Genomic DNA, 16,034 nt, shown 5'->3' with positions numbered 1-16,034 from the left:
ACACCTTGAAGTCGAGTGTGCCTGCCTTCAAATTCCGTGCACTCCAGCATCATACTGTTTGTCACACCGGAAGCTCCCCAGATCTCGATAATGCAAGATTCGACCATTCTGTTAAATGGAGACTCATGAAAAGGCCACTTAAAAGGTGCTGATAATGGTGTCTCACACGAGTACGCACCATCTCCGTGTCCTTCACAGTTATCCCTCGACATATGTCGCAGGCTCCTCATATATCCTACCAGGCCTGGTAACAACACTAAACACGATTAACACTAAAACAGTCTAGTGGCCGATCTCCCTATCATGGAGAACGGCAACTCCAGAAATTTACATACCTGCCAGTGATGTGTCCATGTGCGAAGTTACACTAACATCCAACCATTTTGTGTAGGGCAGTGAATGCAGATGTAGATGCAGCTATTCCCTCTTGATGTTCCACGGTCTATGCGGAAGCCGTTAACACTGATGTTTGGCACTAACTCCCGCGGCACGTGACACCATACTGCTTAATTCTAATAGCTGCTAGACCTGCATTCAACGCTCGTACGTAGGAACACGGCTATTCGGAAAACTTTATTTCAGAAAATGGGCGGCGAAACAATAGCCGTTGCATATATGAATGCGGGGATATCGATTCCGAAGTCAGACGGCGACGTCCAAAGCTGCACCCAGGACGGCCGTGGCGTAGCGGAGCTGCATGCTAAGTGCGCAGCGGGCTCCGAGTGCATAGCGTGACGCTCTGGGAAGCACAGGTCCGCTGCTCTCAGCTGCATCTCCACGAGTTGCACGCGCCAGAAGCAACTCTTCTTCCGCCCCAACGCGCCAACCGGATAAACCGAGCCTGTAGTGCAGACCATTATCGCGGTCGCGTGCTCGGCGTGCCGATTCGTTGCTTACACCGAGTGATCCGTTCTCAGAGAAACAGCACAGGTTCAAGGAAACTCGACACTCAACAAAGGCACAGTAGGCCAAACATATTTTTCACCGTCGCGACAACACAGAAACGCTGTAGTGCCGCTTCCGGCCTTGATAATAGCTACATTTCGGGAAGCGCAAATGCTTCAAATGGCTCTGAGCACTATGGGACTTAACATCTGAGGTCATCAGTCCCCCAGAACTTAGAACTACTTAAACCTAACTAACCTAAGGTCATCACACACATCCATGTTCGAGGCACCATTCGAACCAGTGGCCGTAGCAGTCGCGCTGTTATGGACTGAAGCGCCTAGAACTGCTCGGCCGCAAAAGGCCGTCATTTCGGTAAGCACGCACCCTTGTAAATGTAGTAGTGCTTCTACAAAACTGGGGAGACAAAATTTTGCACATGGCTCCACGTTCAGAGACCGTGAATAGTTACAACTGAAAGAAAACAGCCCTCGGTCACTATTTTTAACGAATTAACCGGATTCCAACACTGCTAGGAGTGACGGTTTTGCAACCTGCACCACGCAAGTAACGAGCAGCCCTTAGTGGCTCGCCATCACATTTTTCTTTATCTTAAATATCTTTGTGGCTAATGCCCTTTTGGCATATTTGCTATTTTGTAAATGGCATAAGTGCTGCCAGTCTTTCACGATGATACCGTAGTTATATTCTGTATCATAGTCATAATTCTGTGACCACGTTATAGACCATTCTTTGATTTAAATTCTCAGGAAGACACTCCTAGCAGTGTTGAAACCCGGTTAATTCGTTAAAAATAGTGTCCGAGGGCTGTTTTCTTTCAATTGAAACAGGGGAGATGTTATTTGCTACGTAGCGAGAGAATTTAGAAAGAAAGAACTATACAAGGATCCCGAAAGTGGCACGGCGATATAGACCTATTACCTGAAGGGACCCAGAACAGTGAGTAAAAGGTGGATCGACGCTGGAACAGGCTGAATCGCCAAATCCCTTAAATGATGATGATTATGAAGATCTTGTTCGTTGCATTGCACACGCTGTGACAAACAGTCTCACGCTCCTTCTATGGGATGTCGCGCAGGAGAAGGTAAAAATAGAGGCTAGGGGTTATGTCCTCGTTAATCCTTTAAACAATTTCAACACATTTATTAATCAATTTCACCACCTCCGAGTGGATACACAAGATGATGCAAGTAAGTTATTCAGTGCTGAGTTTACCAAAACATTTAATATAAAGGGCAGTCAAATCAATACAAGACGAGTGAAAAAAAAACATGTGAGTTTGTTGTCAAGGTTGTTTCGAATATGCTGAAGAAGTTCCTCTGGGAAGGCCTTACACACCCTCCATACAGAGGCCCTGAAGAAAGACGTTCGTGACTGCCGATTTGCTTCGGACGAAGAGGGGCACGCGCCTGGGTACAGTCATGATTCCGTAGGCAACCGCAAACATTTTACCAAAATGGAATTGGCCGACATGTAGTAACAGTTATGCAGATTAGTTCTGAAATAATAAACAGTCCACTGACCAATTTTTCCATCTGTCTTGTTTTCTTTTGGCTGCCTCTTAACGTAATAATGTGTCCCTTTTAATTTCACCAGTCTTACAATAGACGGAGAAGGAAATATTAAATCAGAAACAGTAACACAACAGTAAAAGGAAAAATGGACGACACATAATAACATTGTTAGCCCAGAATCCAAAATGTACCCAATCAAACGCCACCACCCAAATTAATACTACATAAACAATTAACATGAAAGTAGGAAACAGTAACCAAATATACCAGCCCACATTACGCTCTTCTGGGCATAATAAATGAGTGCAACAAAATAGTGAATGGTAGAAAGAGGAAGAAATTAAAATTTTCCTTAACATAACGACAATAAAACAACTTTTCCAACTTAAGTGCAGTCGGCTTCGACCGTGCCGTACTTGAAAATTGTCACTTCTTGGTAAAACCAACCACACTTCTCTGTACTACAAGACTGCACGGACCACAACTGGCATATTTTCCTTTATCTGTCGCAGCCGAAAACATACCACAGCTAACAACACCAGATGCCTGGCCACACAGCATTTTCTGAAGCCAAGCACCGTCCACTGCTCCAGACAGGAAAAATGCCTTGTTTTGACACCAAGCCACAGCCAGCTGCAACTGTAAATCCACCAGGCTGCTTTACTGCTTTGCCCCACCTCTTGCTCCTCCAGCACTTCGACCCGGCTGCTTTCAGAAATTGCTTGCTCCGTTGCCTTCTAGACGGCCATCTTCCAACTCCTCCGCTCCGCTGAGCTCGCCTCTGATGACTGCAGCAGCCAGTCCTATCCTTCATCAACACAGGGCTGCTAATGCCCTGGCGCTAGCCATGACAGTACAATACGATCTCGGACGGCGCGCCTTGCATAGCCCAGCACCAGACACGAAGTCTGATCGCTGCTGACCACGGCCCCCTGGCGATGGCTCCAGGGTGATGTTGCTGGTTGACTCCCATACAGCAGATTGCTCCTCATTGGAACAGCACGCCACTTTATGCCTTGCTGTGTCGCTGCGAGCAGATATTTTGCTGTTAAAAGTGCGCTCAGACACAGTGGAAGGCAAAACCAATGCTGACACCAGCAGCCAAGCAGAGCGGGGTTAAGAATGCGATAATTCACGGCACGGGCATTACGATCTAGGATTTAGCGGGCCAGTAGAGATGCGATTGGGTACGTTAAACCTCATCAACGTATGCAGTCAGTCCTGTGAAAATGGTTGTTGTCATTTTGGAAAACGTGAGATTCCACAGCACACAGCTCGTGAGGTCTATAGCCATGTGAACAGGGCTGACGTCATTTCGAAGACGAAGTATTCACAGCATACTCATGAGGAAGATGTAGAAGAATGGACATTGTTTGGTCACAGACAATGTGTAAATAAACATCCTGGTTTATGTTAACGATAACCTGAAAGAGAGAACCAAAATTCTGGCATGAAAAACACCACAAAATTTCACTGAACTACCTCTAATCTGAGCTAAACCTTCCCCACTCTCCATTCCTCCAGTCGCCGACTGTCCTATATTGTTTGGCACAGGGAAGCCGTGCAACTTCAATGCCGCTGTGAGCAATGGCGTGTAGCGATGCACCCGACTTCAGTATTCGTAGCCTGCGGCTCCATTCAACAACTTGTGCTCGGAAACTGAAAAAGACGGACCTGAATTCACCAGCAGCACCGTTTTCTGTCTGGTCTGAAAGTGATTGACAGGGCGTGACAGCCGTCCCTGTTCCCCTCTGGTAAGGAACTTCTGACAACCACTGTTCTGACGCCCTGTTACACTGTAGCGAGTGGTATACGTTTGCTTGTTGACACGCTCAACAGTCCACGTTGATATACCAGCCAAATCGAACAACTTTCTTCACGGTGTGGTCAAAGGTACTCCTAAACAAGATGGCTCATTTCTGCCATTCTGTCACGTTTCCACGTTGACCCGCGTTACCGCGGTGGTCCCGTACATTGGCTGCCACACAAACACTTCACTGCTTTGACTTAGGTCAGCGGCAGAGGATTCATTTGACTGACAGCTACCAGCTACACGCCTTCTACGTCGCTCCAAAGCCGCCAATGTGCTATTTTAAGGTGATGACCAATCCTATGGACGATGAGCTAGTCTTTCACATGGTAGAACCAGAATTTGTCGAAGAGAGCTATTCAGAATGGGATAGACACTTCGGAATTTTGAAGTTATCCAAATTACATGGACCGAAAGGTCACCTATAACTTTCACAGAAACAAGATTGTAGTGATAAGTGTCAAAGGATGTGAAAGCAAGGCAGTAATAGAGAAAGCGGTGAGAAGGAGTATAGTCCATCCACCGCGTTGGTCAATCCGCACACAGAGCAAGCAGTAAAGAACAGGAGAAATCTGGAAAAGAATTTAAAATTCAAAGAGAAAAAATAAATTCTTTGATGGTTCATCAAAGACCTTTTAATTCTGACAGAGATTGTAAACGGCTTGGATTATCAGCTGAGCGCAATGGGTGGTCTTGAAAACAAATGTGAACGCCAAGACAGTAAACCATATGTCCTGTTGCACTATGTCAGTTTATGCTGAGGGAGTTAGATAAGCAAATGAGATGCCCAAAGCAGTAATTTTGCTTTTAGGTAGTAAGCTAAATGAGGATGGCAGCAGTAAAGAGGATAAGAAATGCGCATTGGCAAAAATAAGAAGAGTATATTGACAAAGACTGATGTGTTAAATTTTGTAATCATTTAATTGTTAGGAGGTGCCTCTGATAGCGGTTGTCTGGTATCTAGCCCTACATTGTAGCGAAATGAGGACAACAAAAAATGTTTCCAATGGCTCTGAGCACTGTGGGACTTAACTTTTGAGGTCATCAGTCCCCTAGAATTTAGAACTACTTAAACCTAAGTAACCTAAGGACATCACACACATCCATGCACGAAGCAGGATTCGAACCTGCAACCGTAGTGGTCGCGCGGTTCCAGACTGTAGCGCCTAGAACCGGTCGGCTGAGGACAACAAATATTACGCATAAGGAGGGAATAGAAGAGTTTGAAATGTTGTGCTATAATAGAATCTTGAAGGTCAGCAAGGGCATATCGCCACAGTTCTTCCTACATTCAAGAGTTCTACACTGTAAGGCTATATCGACTGAGAAACTGCCATGAGGAGTACCTTCATAAACACATGATAGCCACGAAGAATTTTCGGTTAGTAGGAGACTCAATGGTGAATGTCCAGCTGAGGAAGCAAACGGAATTACTCCGTCAGTGTTTTCATGATACAAAAAAATAACATAAACATAGGGCCAGTTGCATTTTCAGACGATTTGTGAGGAATATTGTTGTCTGTAGTTAAAATAGTTTAACTTTTCTGTTGAAACGTTACGGAGTGATACGAATTTTTTTGTGTAATCTGTCTCGCCGTTTTTGTCTGGTGCCTGTGTGATCCGAACAAATGTTTATTCATGGGTGATTATTCATTCCGTTTCGAATTAACAGATCGTCAAATAAAATCCACTTCATTAACTACTAAAAATGTAAATGTCGAGTGGTATTGTTGGCTGAGTCCGCCACCGTAACTGAATGGTCAGCGAGGCTGAATGCTTTTGCGGAGGACCCAGGTTCGATTTCCGGTACTGCCAGGGAGGGATTTTTCCTTGGTAGGGGGACTGGAACAGGTTGCACCTAGCGTCGTGAGGCCGACTGATGACCTGCTTGACCGGGTAATAGGTCACGAAAAATGACAGCGAAGCTAGAACGGTTTGCTGACCCGACGACTCCAAACTGCATAGTGGTGATGTTATTGGCAGAGTACGGCACGGCAGGCGGTAGGTAGCGATGGGATCGTCAGGGCTTGTGGACGGAGAATATTGTTGGCTGGGTATCACCGTCTGTTGGAAAGGGCATTCTTCATCCGCGCACGTTGCCCTCTTTCCTTGAGGGTATGCATGAGATGTGTCGTATGCGTATTTTTAGTGTGTAGGTGAGTTTAATAGTCATGTCCATTATAATTATCCGGACTGTTATGCCGTGGTCGGTTGATGAATGAGTGTAATAGTGTCGTGTTATGTTTATGTTACATGATGATGATGACGACGACGATGATGATGACAGAAGGGGGGGTGTGAAACCCGGTGCGGGCATGTGACCTACTCCTCTAAATAGCAACAAGGGGGCCGCCGACATTAACGTCCGGTGTACGGATTACCATCAAAAGTGTCACGCGCCCTCACTTCGTGAGGCACTGCAGAGAGATCTGGAATTTAATCCGGTACGTCGGTGTAAAGATGATCAGGAACTTTAGGCCATCACCTCTCTCCCCCTCGACAACCGAATATTGACCGTACGACATCCCCGTCCCCCTCCAATTCGCCATCGCGTGCGTCACTTACTCTCCCAAGGTGCTCAAAAATGGTTCAAATAGCTCTAATCACTATTTAAACCTAAGTAACCTAAGGACATCACACACATCCATGCCCGAGGCAGGATTCTAACCTGAGATCGTAGCAGCAGCGCGGTTCCGGACTGAAGCGCCTAGAACCACTCGGCCACAACGGCTAGCCTCCCAAGGTGAGTTTAAACCTGTGCACCGGACGTTTAGTCGCGGTTTGGCTGTGCTTGCCCTGTACACAAGTAGAGGCACGTGTGCCCCGTATGGTATGGGGAGACGCCAGCACCTGCGCACGGTGACCTGTGGACACAAATCAGAGGCATGCGTAACTTTGCACCGGTGCCTGCGCGTCCTTGACTTTTCGTGCAATGGCCGCATGCGCCTAGTGCGTACGGAAAGTAGGGAATGTCGCACAGGTTTAAACGCACCTTTAAGGTGTGTTCCCTGTGCGCCTTCTTCGCCTAGTCGCTATGCGCCTGGTGCTTACGGAAAGTCGCACAGGTTTAAACGCGCCTTTAAGGTGTGTTTACTCCGGTGCGCCTTCGCCTAATCGCCATGCGTCTAGTGCGTACGGAAAGTCGTACAGGTTTAAATGCACCTTTAAAGTGTGTTTACTCCTGTGCGCCTAGTCGCCATTCAGAGCTTGCTGCAAACGCAAGTAGAGGCACGCATGTAGCTGCATGTCTCTTCCTCAAGATATATATATATATATATATATATATATATATATATATTTGTGTGTGTGTGTGTGTGTGGTTTCTGTCTGTCGGACCTATCCGACAGAACAGGCAGCACACACGCTTTGTAACAAAAGTGGCACAGTACGGATATCAGTATTCTTTCCAATCTCTGGATGATAAATTGCATCAGCCTAGTTTCGGTTCCTAACTCTTTGAGTGGTGTCTACAGCGTGTGACAGATTAAGGTTTTGGGTCGGACAGGGAGCTTATTTGGATGGCCCAGACGAGTAAGCAGAAGATCCAGATTCGATCCCAGTCCGCCATAAATTTTGAACTTTTACCATCGAATTATTTCGAAGTGCGATTACGGCTGATGTCGGTCTTTCCCGTGCAAGTTTCGTTACTTATGACAAAAACCGTCCAGCTGCTCATTTGCCCAACTACAAAAATTTCTGATAAGGTAACAATAAAAAATTTTAATTTAAACTGAAATATTATCATCCAAGAACCTGCTTCTTCTGTATTTGTGAGTATTAAATTAGGAACTAGTAACATGTGTAGAACACAACATACTCGTATTATCTGATACGAAATATACTGACATTCCGATGTAATTCGGAGTCGACCACTAAATGATACCAGAGGCGGACCTGCCGGTATAGGAGCCGAGGATTATCGTGTTGACAGTGGGGAAGCAGTAACACCAGGATATGACGCCCAGGACACCTCAGTGATTTCGAACGTCGGCTAGCGATTGCATATAAGAAATAGATCTATCAGGGACATTTTAACCTTCTAAAGCTGCCCAAGGCGACTGTCATTAATGTGAATCTGAGGCGGAAACGCGAAGGCCCAACCGTAGCTAAATCAAGTCGTGGCGGACCTAATGTACAGACTTACAGACCCATTCGAGCATTGCGGAGGGTGGTTGTAAAAAAATTGCATGGACTCACTGGAAGCAATCACTTGTGACTTCCAAGGTGCTACCAGGAGTTCAGTTAGCTCAATGACTCAGTATAGAGAGTTAAAAAGAATAGAGCACAGTGGTCAAGCAGCTCTCATAGGCTACAAATTTCTGTAGTCAGTGCCAAACGACACTTGATGTGGTATAAAAAGCGGCCCACTGGGCAGTGGATGACTGAAACAGAGTGACGCAAAGTGATGATTCTATATCATGTGAACATTTCAGATAAATGCAGGTTCTCAGTGGTTTTCAGCACAAATTTTGTTCAAACGGCGTCATTTTTGACAACATGTTTTAAAAGCTTCGTTCTGTAGTTTCATTCACGATTTTCAGATCTATGCTGTGCCATATTCGCTATTTGATCCATTTCATAATTAAAATATTTTTTGTAAGCGGGTAGCGATAACTTAAAATATGTTTGTAGCTCTGTTAACAGCCAGTGTGCAACCAAATACACTAATAGCTATTATGTAAAATATCTCAGTCCGTATAATTGGTCTTTGGAGTACGCGGAGAATGTTGAACTTGCCACTTCCTGAAAGTCCTTTTCCGTTTGTTAACGTCAGGAGATTTGCCGTCCTACACTACGTCAGCTAGAGGGCTTGCATTACTAGCGACCTTGTAGTCCATTGATTCCGAGCTGGCGATGCGAGAGACTGACGTCAGACAAGCGCACTGCCTTACTCCCATTGCTGAGATTCAATCCGGCAGTCGCATTTGTGCTTCTTGGAGTCGATGCCGTCATCTGCGAAATTAAAGGCGAGTACGTAACGACTTTTTTTCTGTATCGTTTATCTGTTCAGTACTTGAGCAACGTATTTGTTCGGACTGACCTCATGTTTTATGTTGTCTGACAATACTGTAAGCTGCTGTGGTTGATATTCACGTTACCACTAACTGTCACCCACTTTCGATCTCTCTGACACGACCGGATGATTGGGTACAGTGGTCAATACACGACACCTTGGGTACATAAAATTATGTGCGTTTGCCGAACACAAAAGGAACTGCCGCCTGGGACAAACTGTCGAATAGACGCTAGCGTAACATGCTTTCCGAGATGGAAACCGCGAAATAAAGTTATGAGAGATTTGCATCTTGATAAAAAAATAATGCATTATCATGCCCACATGTGAAGAGAGGCCATAGAGAATTACATACACTGTAATAGTTTTAACAGAAAAGAAGAGGAAATTAAAAGATCTGAGACATTTTCATCTTGGTAAAAAAAAAAAACGCATTATCATGCCCACATGTAAAGAGAGGCCATTGAGAATTACAGACACTGTAATAGTTTTAACAGAAAAGAAGAGGAAATTAAGTTAAATAAAATATGGGTTCCCTCTTCGCACCGAAAGAAAGACAATCGCCTGCTTTTAATCGAGAACAATGACACCATCCATAGATAATCACATATTCGGTACCACTTGAGGAATGGTGTTGTCCTCTGTACTAGTCTGTACATTCGGGAGCCCCTCGAGGCCTGAATGAAGTTACCGTTTAACTTCCGAGGATGTCTCTCATAGTCGAAGAACGGAATATCAAGAAAGTTCTATACGTCGACTACGGCGTCTCGGTGAGGAAGCTTTATCTGAAGCAAACGCCGGCCGTGGAGTCCACAATGTATGACTCTGGTGTAGAATCTTTGGAGGAAGTAAAGTTTCAGTTCCATTGTTTTCCGAAGTTCCTGGAAATCTCTTCATACAGGGACGGAATGGCTTTTTTACGCTCTCATTACTGTGGAATAAAAAGTATTTCTCCATCTTCAATCTCCTTGTTGCTGATAGAATGCTAGACCCTGATCTTCCTTATGTCATACTGCAAGAGGTGGAGAGGTGGCCCTACTCCGTTTTTTTTCTGATAGCATATCTTCATTCGCTTAATAACATGTGGTGTGTGAGTACTATAGACGATTAGAAATCACTTTTCGATCCACAGGGCTATTGGCTAAAGCAGGCGATGAACTTTTCATAAAACAATCAACAACAAGCTGTACATTAATACACAAATCGGAAACCGGAAGTTTCGCTGGAAAAATCTAAAGTATTGCTACTGATGGCAAAACGACCTGCAAGATTTAAAACTGATTTAAATAACAGATAATTTCAACACGTCTCTAACTTCATATACAGGATTAATATTAATAAAGCTGACAAATTGTAGGGACGGTTTCCTGTCTGGAAATGGAGGGAAAAATGTCCTACGAACATGTGTTTGGAAATTCATCGTTGCCACGGTAGACGAGTGACATTTCGTGTGACCACATGCCGTGTGGTCCGTATGTGTTGCACGCTGTGTGATTGACGCAGCACACTGCAAGCAGCAGAATGGTCCGATATTCATGTCGGGAACAAGCCTAAATGTTGCTTGTGTACGGCCAAGCAGATGGAAACGGACGAGAGACATCACGGCTCTACCAAAACAAGTAACCTCACAGACACCAACCACATCACACGACATTTCAATCCCTTTTCGGGTCTTTGTGTGGTCGTGGATCCTTTTGGACAGACAAATGAGCAGGGAAATGGCGGACTGTGCGTACACCAGCTTTGCAGGACCGCGTTCTACGCGATCTTGAGACGAACGCTACATAGTACAAGCTCCAGATATGCTGTGCCCACAGTCCACCGCCTCCCTGCACGTTCTCTGTCTGAAAACACCCATGATCACACAAACGCCCGACGTGAACAAAGGACCATTCTGCTGTTTACAGTATTGTGCATCAATTACACGGCCTACAACACACATGTAACACACAGCACGTGGTCAAAGGAACCGTCATTCGTCAGCGCCATCTACCGTAGCAAAGATGCACTTCCGCGCTCATGTTCATAGGCCCTATTTTTCCTCAATTTCCAGTCAGGAATGTGTCCCTGCAGTTTGTAGATGTTACTACTGTTCACCCAGTATTTGGGACATGATAAAAGTTCACAAAGTTGCAGAGACGTCATGGAAAAAGCAAGCAGGTTTCACGATAGGCTAACAAAGCGAAACGACAAGAAAAAACATTTAAGGTACTGAGGAAAACAACACATTCACCTAGTGGTAAGAAAGTAATGTCAGTGCTTGGATATCATATCCCGAATGACGACATAAAAAGGAAATCGAACGTGATAAAACATATTTCAGAAAATATTCGCTCATAAAAAGGACACAAGCAGTGTCCTTTCTCATTCTCGTCCATTTAGAATTTTTTTACGTCTCTGGAAACCTTGTCGGTGAAGGTACGACAAATTTTATAACCCTCCCTTTCTGTGGGCTCCAGAAGTGGCCACTAATAGCGATACGAGAGTGTCTCGGAATAATGACATAATGCGTTAACAAGGCCAAATTTTGAAGACCGCTCAATATATCGTCTTCTAACTACTTAAGTTTCATTGTAAATTTTACGTTTTTTGGCGTACGTGGTGCAATAAAACTACATATTTTCTCTGTATGGTACAGATTCAAAAGTAAACGTTCAGTTTGCAACATATTTAAATAAATTTTAAGTTAACTCATTCCATGTTATGACTATATATGTCGTACGCATGACCAAAGGAACATACTTCAACTTGATAATGGAGCTTTTTCAGTTTTCCTTTCCTGCCTCGAGGATAATATTAGCACCCTGGATCTGTATCCTGCAAAATTATAATAAATGAAAACCTTTCAAATTATCATTTTATGTCTTTGTTCGAATGATCCTGTAAATGGAACCTCCGTATCCAATTGCAAGTGTTACTGTTGGAATTACGATGACAACTTGTGAGAAACTTCCACTTCTTGAGTGGGGTTATTAAGACAATAGACCCCTTAATATTCTGAAGTAGCAGGGTTGGAATCCTGTTCCAGTTATTCAGGCTTACGTTTCTCGTATATTTCCCGAATTTATTTAGTTATCCATGTTAGAAGCCTTCATTGAAGGTATTGACACAAAAAACCACGTTTACAGAACGTAAAAGAAAAGTATGGAGAGTATAAGAGCAAATTTGTTATATCTGAAGAAAACAATAATACAAAGGTATAACGAAATGTATATCAGTATTATTTACGACTATTAGTTGGTTACACCAATCGCATTTGACACTGCTAGCAACAGGTCTTAAACTGCGCCACTTGCCGACTGTTAGCGACAGCTCACGAAATGCATCGTTACAGTAGTCAACCTGATCAAATCTTTCTGAAACTGTAGTTGCAAAGTTGATAGTTTTATTACACAGAGTGATTCACGAGGAAAGGTACATACTTTGAGGGGTGATAGTATTAATGATTCTCAATGAAAAACTTCAAATGAACATACACCCTTTTCTTAATTGTAAACGAAATGTAGCTGTTTGAAAACCGCGGGCGTCAGTCGCACGCCCTTCTTCACCAGCAGTCGCATGCGAATACAACCAAAGTGACATTAGACCACCTGATATTGCCTTTACTGACCATTTCAATGCGCACACCACTTGCGCGTGGTGGGACACGGGTCCTGTAAGTGTACAAGTTGTTCAGTTCATGTCTCAGTACTGCAGTGGTTGCTCAGAATACTTGGAGGACATAGTTTTGGCAACACGACGTCGTATGTATTTTCAACACGATGCCACTCCTGAACACTCCGTACGACCAGTGACACAGCACCTCACTGAAAAGTATCCTCTGTCACCGTGGAGTCATTTCTTTACCACCAAGGTCACCCAATCTTACTCCATTAGATTACTGTTTGTGGGACTGGCTTAAGAGTGATGTCTAAATGCACGAAGTTGACCCAAAGGAGGAACTTACAGCACGTATTTTACCTACGTGTCCACACATGTACTCAAGGACCGTACGAATGAGCTCAGAAAACAACGCAGCAGCTCTCTACAAGAGCTGCCAGATGTGTTTGACGGTGGAGTTGTTGAACATCTTTCGTGAGGAAATGTACACAATTAAACCTAACATTAGATCACAGTGTTTCATTTACTGTCACGAGCATTACTCCTGTTCCCCGTTGTTTTCTTCATTTTGTCGCAACCTGTTAAGAACAGGACATATTTTTTTGTTCAGAATCATTAATACTACCACCAAAATGTACACATTTAAACCTAACATCAGATCACAATGTTTCATTTACTGTCACCAGCATTACTCCTGTTCCCCAATGTTTTCTTGATTTCGTCGCAAACTGTTAAGAACAGGACATATTTTTTTGTTCAGAATCATTAATACTACCACCTCTCAAAGCATGTAACTTTCCTCCTGATTCAACTTGTGTGTGATGCTGTTGCATTCCCAGAAGAATTTCATAGGGAAAAAAGAGGTGCAGCGTTGTTTGTTCTTCTCTTCATTCCCATACACTGTTGTGACAAGTCATGGGATACCTACTGAGATCGTTTCGGACGTTCTTTTGCCCGGTGTAGTGCAGCAATTCTATGTGGCGTGGACTCAAGTCATCGGAAGTCCTCTGCAGAAATATTAAGCCTTGCTGCTTCTTCAGACGTCCATAACTACGAACGTGTCGGCGGTGCAGGATTTTGTGCACAAACTGGTTGGTTCAAATGCGTCTGAGCACTATGCGACTTAACTTCTGACGTCATCAGTCGCCTAAAACTTAGAACTAATTAAACCTAACTAACCTAAGGACATCACACACATCCATGCCCGAGGCAGGATTCGAACCTGCGACCGTAGCGGTCACTCGGCTCCAGACTGTAGCGCCTAGAACCGCACGGCCACTCCGGCCGGCTGCACAAAGTGACCTGTTGAAATGTCCCATAACTATTGGGATTCACATCGGGTGATCTGGGTGGCCAATTCATTCGCTAGAATTGTCCACTATGCTCTTCAAACAAATCACGAACAGCCGTGCCCAGGTGATATGTCTCACTGTCATCCATAAAAATTCCATCGTTATGTGGCTGTAAAAGGTCTCCCAGTAGCTGACCCTAACGACTCGCAGCCAATGATTGGTTCAACTGGACGAGAGGGCCCACTCCATTACATGTAAACACAGCCCACACTATTATGGAGCCACCATCAGCTTGACAGTGCTTTGTTGACAATCTTTATCCATGGCTTCGTGGGGTTCCGCACCATACTCAACCTAAGCTCATATCAGCTGAAATGTGGATTCATCCGATTAGGCCACGGTTTTCCAGTCGTCTAGCGTCCAACCGATATGGTCACGAGCCATATGTACCATGCGTCTAGTTCCAACTACCATTCCGCTTTCAAAGTCTGTTAATTTCCGTCATGCAACGAGAACCACGTCGGAAACGTTTTCACATGAATCACCTAGATATAAATGACTGCTCCGTCAATGCACTGCCCTTTTATACCTGCTGTACGATATACTGCCGCCATCTGTACATGTGCTTATAGCTATCGTATGATTTTTGTCATCTCAATGATAGACTGTATGCGCGAAATTATTCTTTCAGCTCTAAATCTAGGCAGTTCAGTGCAGTATGTTCTGAGCAACGTCATGTTTGTCTATTCGCGTCCGGGCAGGTTTGCATAAGCCGCACACCAGTTCAGCAGATCATTATTGATTGCTCGCCATAGAAACGTTTGCCGGGGTAGTACCTTTGAATCGCCTGTTGCTGTTATCCTACACCATCATCATCCAGCTGAGTTGCCTTTCGGGGCCTAATGACCTCGACGTCGACAGGACGCCAAACTAAACATGCCTTCATCCGTAACATTACCTAACAGCATATCGTATGCAAAGTGAACAGACACGAGGAGCTTTTTAATCACTTGCCTCTGAGACTACTAACTCGTTCGAGAAGAGAGTATCGTAAACAGTGGCTTTAAAATCCACCTTTCTTTGTTCCACGGCTGTTGTGTGAGAGCGGGAAGTGACACCACTTCTCCTTTGCTGACGGTGAAGCTGTGTGACAGCTGCGTATACAGGCGAGATCGGGACCCAAACATGGAGAGGAAGAGGCGTCTCGAGCTAATTATTCCGAGTTAAAGACCTTAAACCTCTTAGCGCGGTGAATCTTCTGTGGTGGTTTATAAATAACCCGTGAAAGACGGCGTCCTCCCCGCCTTTTTAGCATTCGGCCAAGGCCGGTACGCAATGGAGCGCCGCGACTATGCTGATTAAGAGGCGCGCGCCTGCAATTGTGCCCATTTGCGGCCGTCTCGCGCGGCCGTATCGCCGGTTGCACATCTGCACCGCCGCACAAATCTGTCGCCGCCCGTCAGCCCGAGGTCGGACCAAAGTTCGGCCGACGGCTGCGCTGCGCAGTCGCCGCCGCGCCTCGCGAGGTGGAGGGCGAAATATGACGGCGACGTAACGCGGGCGTTAGCGCTGGCTCGCCGCGGAATTTTAATCCACTTACCTCTAGACTGGGAGCTCTGTTTACACGCGCCGCTGGCGCACACGCCGACGCATTCCGGCGTGCGAGCTCGGAATACCAGGCCGTCTCTCGCTGTGACGCCGTAAACACGGCGCCAGGGGCGGTGGCAAGGGCATCGTTCGTGATGTAATAGCCGCACCGAGCTAACGCGCCGCTGCGCTGGTATTTCGGGATCTCGCTTGTTTGATTTCTTCTGACCTGCTTAACGGAGGTACGGCGCCTACTTGGCCACAACCTAATGTAGATGTGCTTGACTGGATGGAGTATTGGTCATGGAAGA

The 16,034-nt window shown here is 45.1% G+C and overlaps 1 protein-coding gene across 1 annotated transcript in view; it reads left to right on the top strand.

The window, feature by feature from the left end:
- LOC124615369 (ADAMTS-like protein 4) overlaps positions 1 to 16,034 on the top strand; it is a 732,241-nt gene that overhangs the window by 443,417 nt on the left and 272,790 nt on the right. The gene's annotated exons all lie outside the window — the stretch shown is intronic.

The sequence above is a fragment of the Schistocerca americana genome, chromosome 5, assembly GCF_021461395.2.
Source record: "Schistocerca americana isolate TAMUIC-IGC-003095 chromosome 5, iqSchAmer2.1, whole genome shotgun sequence".
NCBI lineage: Eukaryota > Metazoa > Arthropoda > Insecta > Orthoptera > Acrididae > Schistocerca > Schistocerca americana.
Note: the sequence above shows the minus strand (reverse complement) of the source record. Positions and strands in the feature narration are given on the sequence as shown.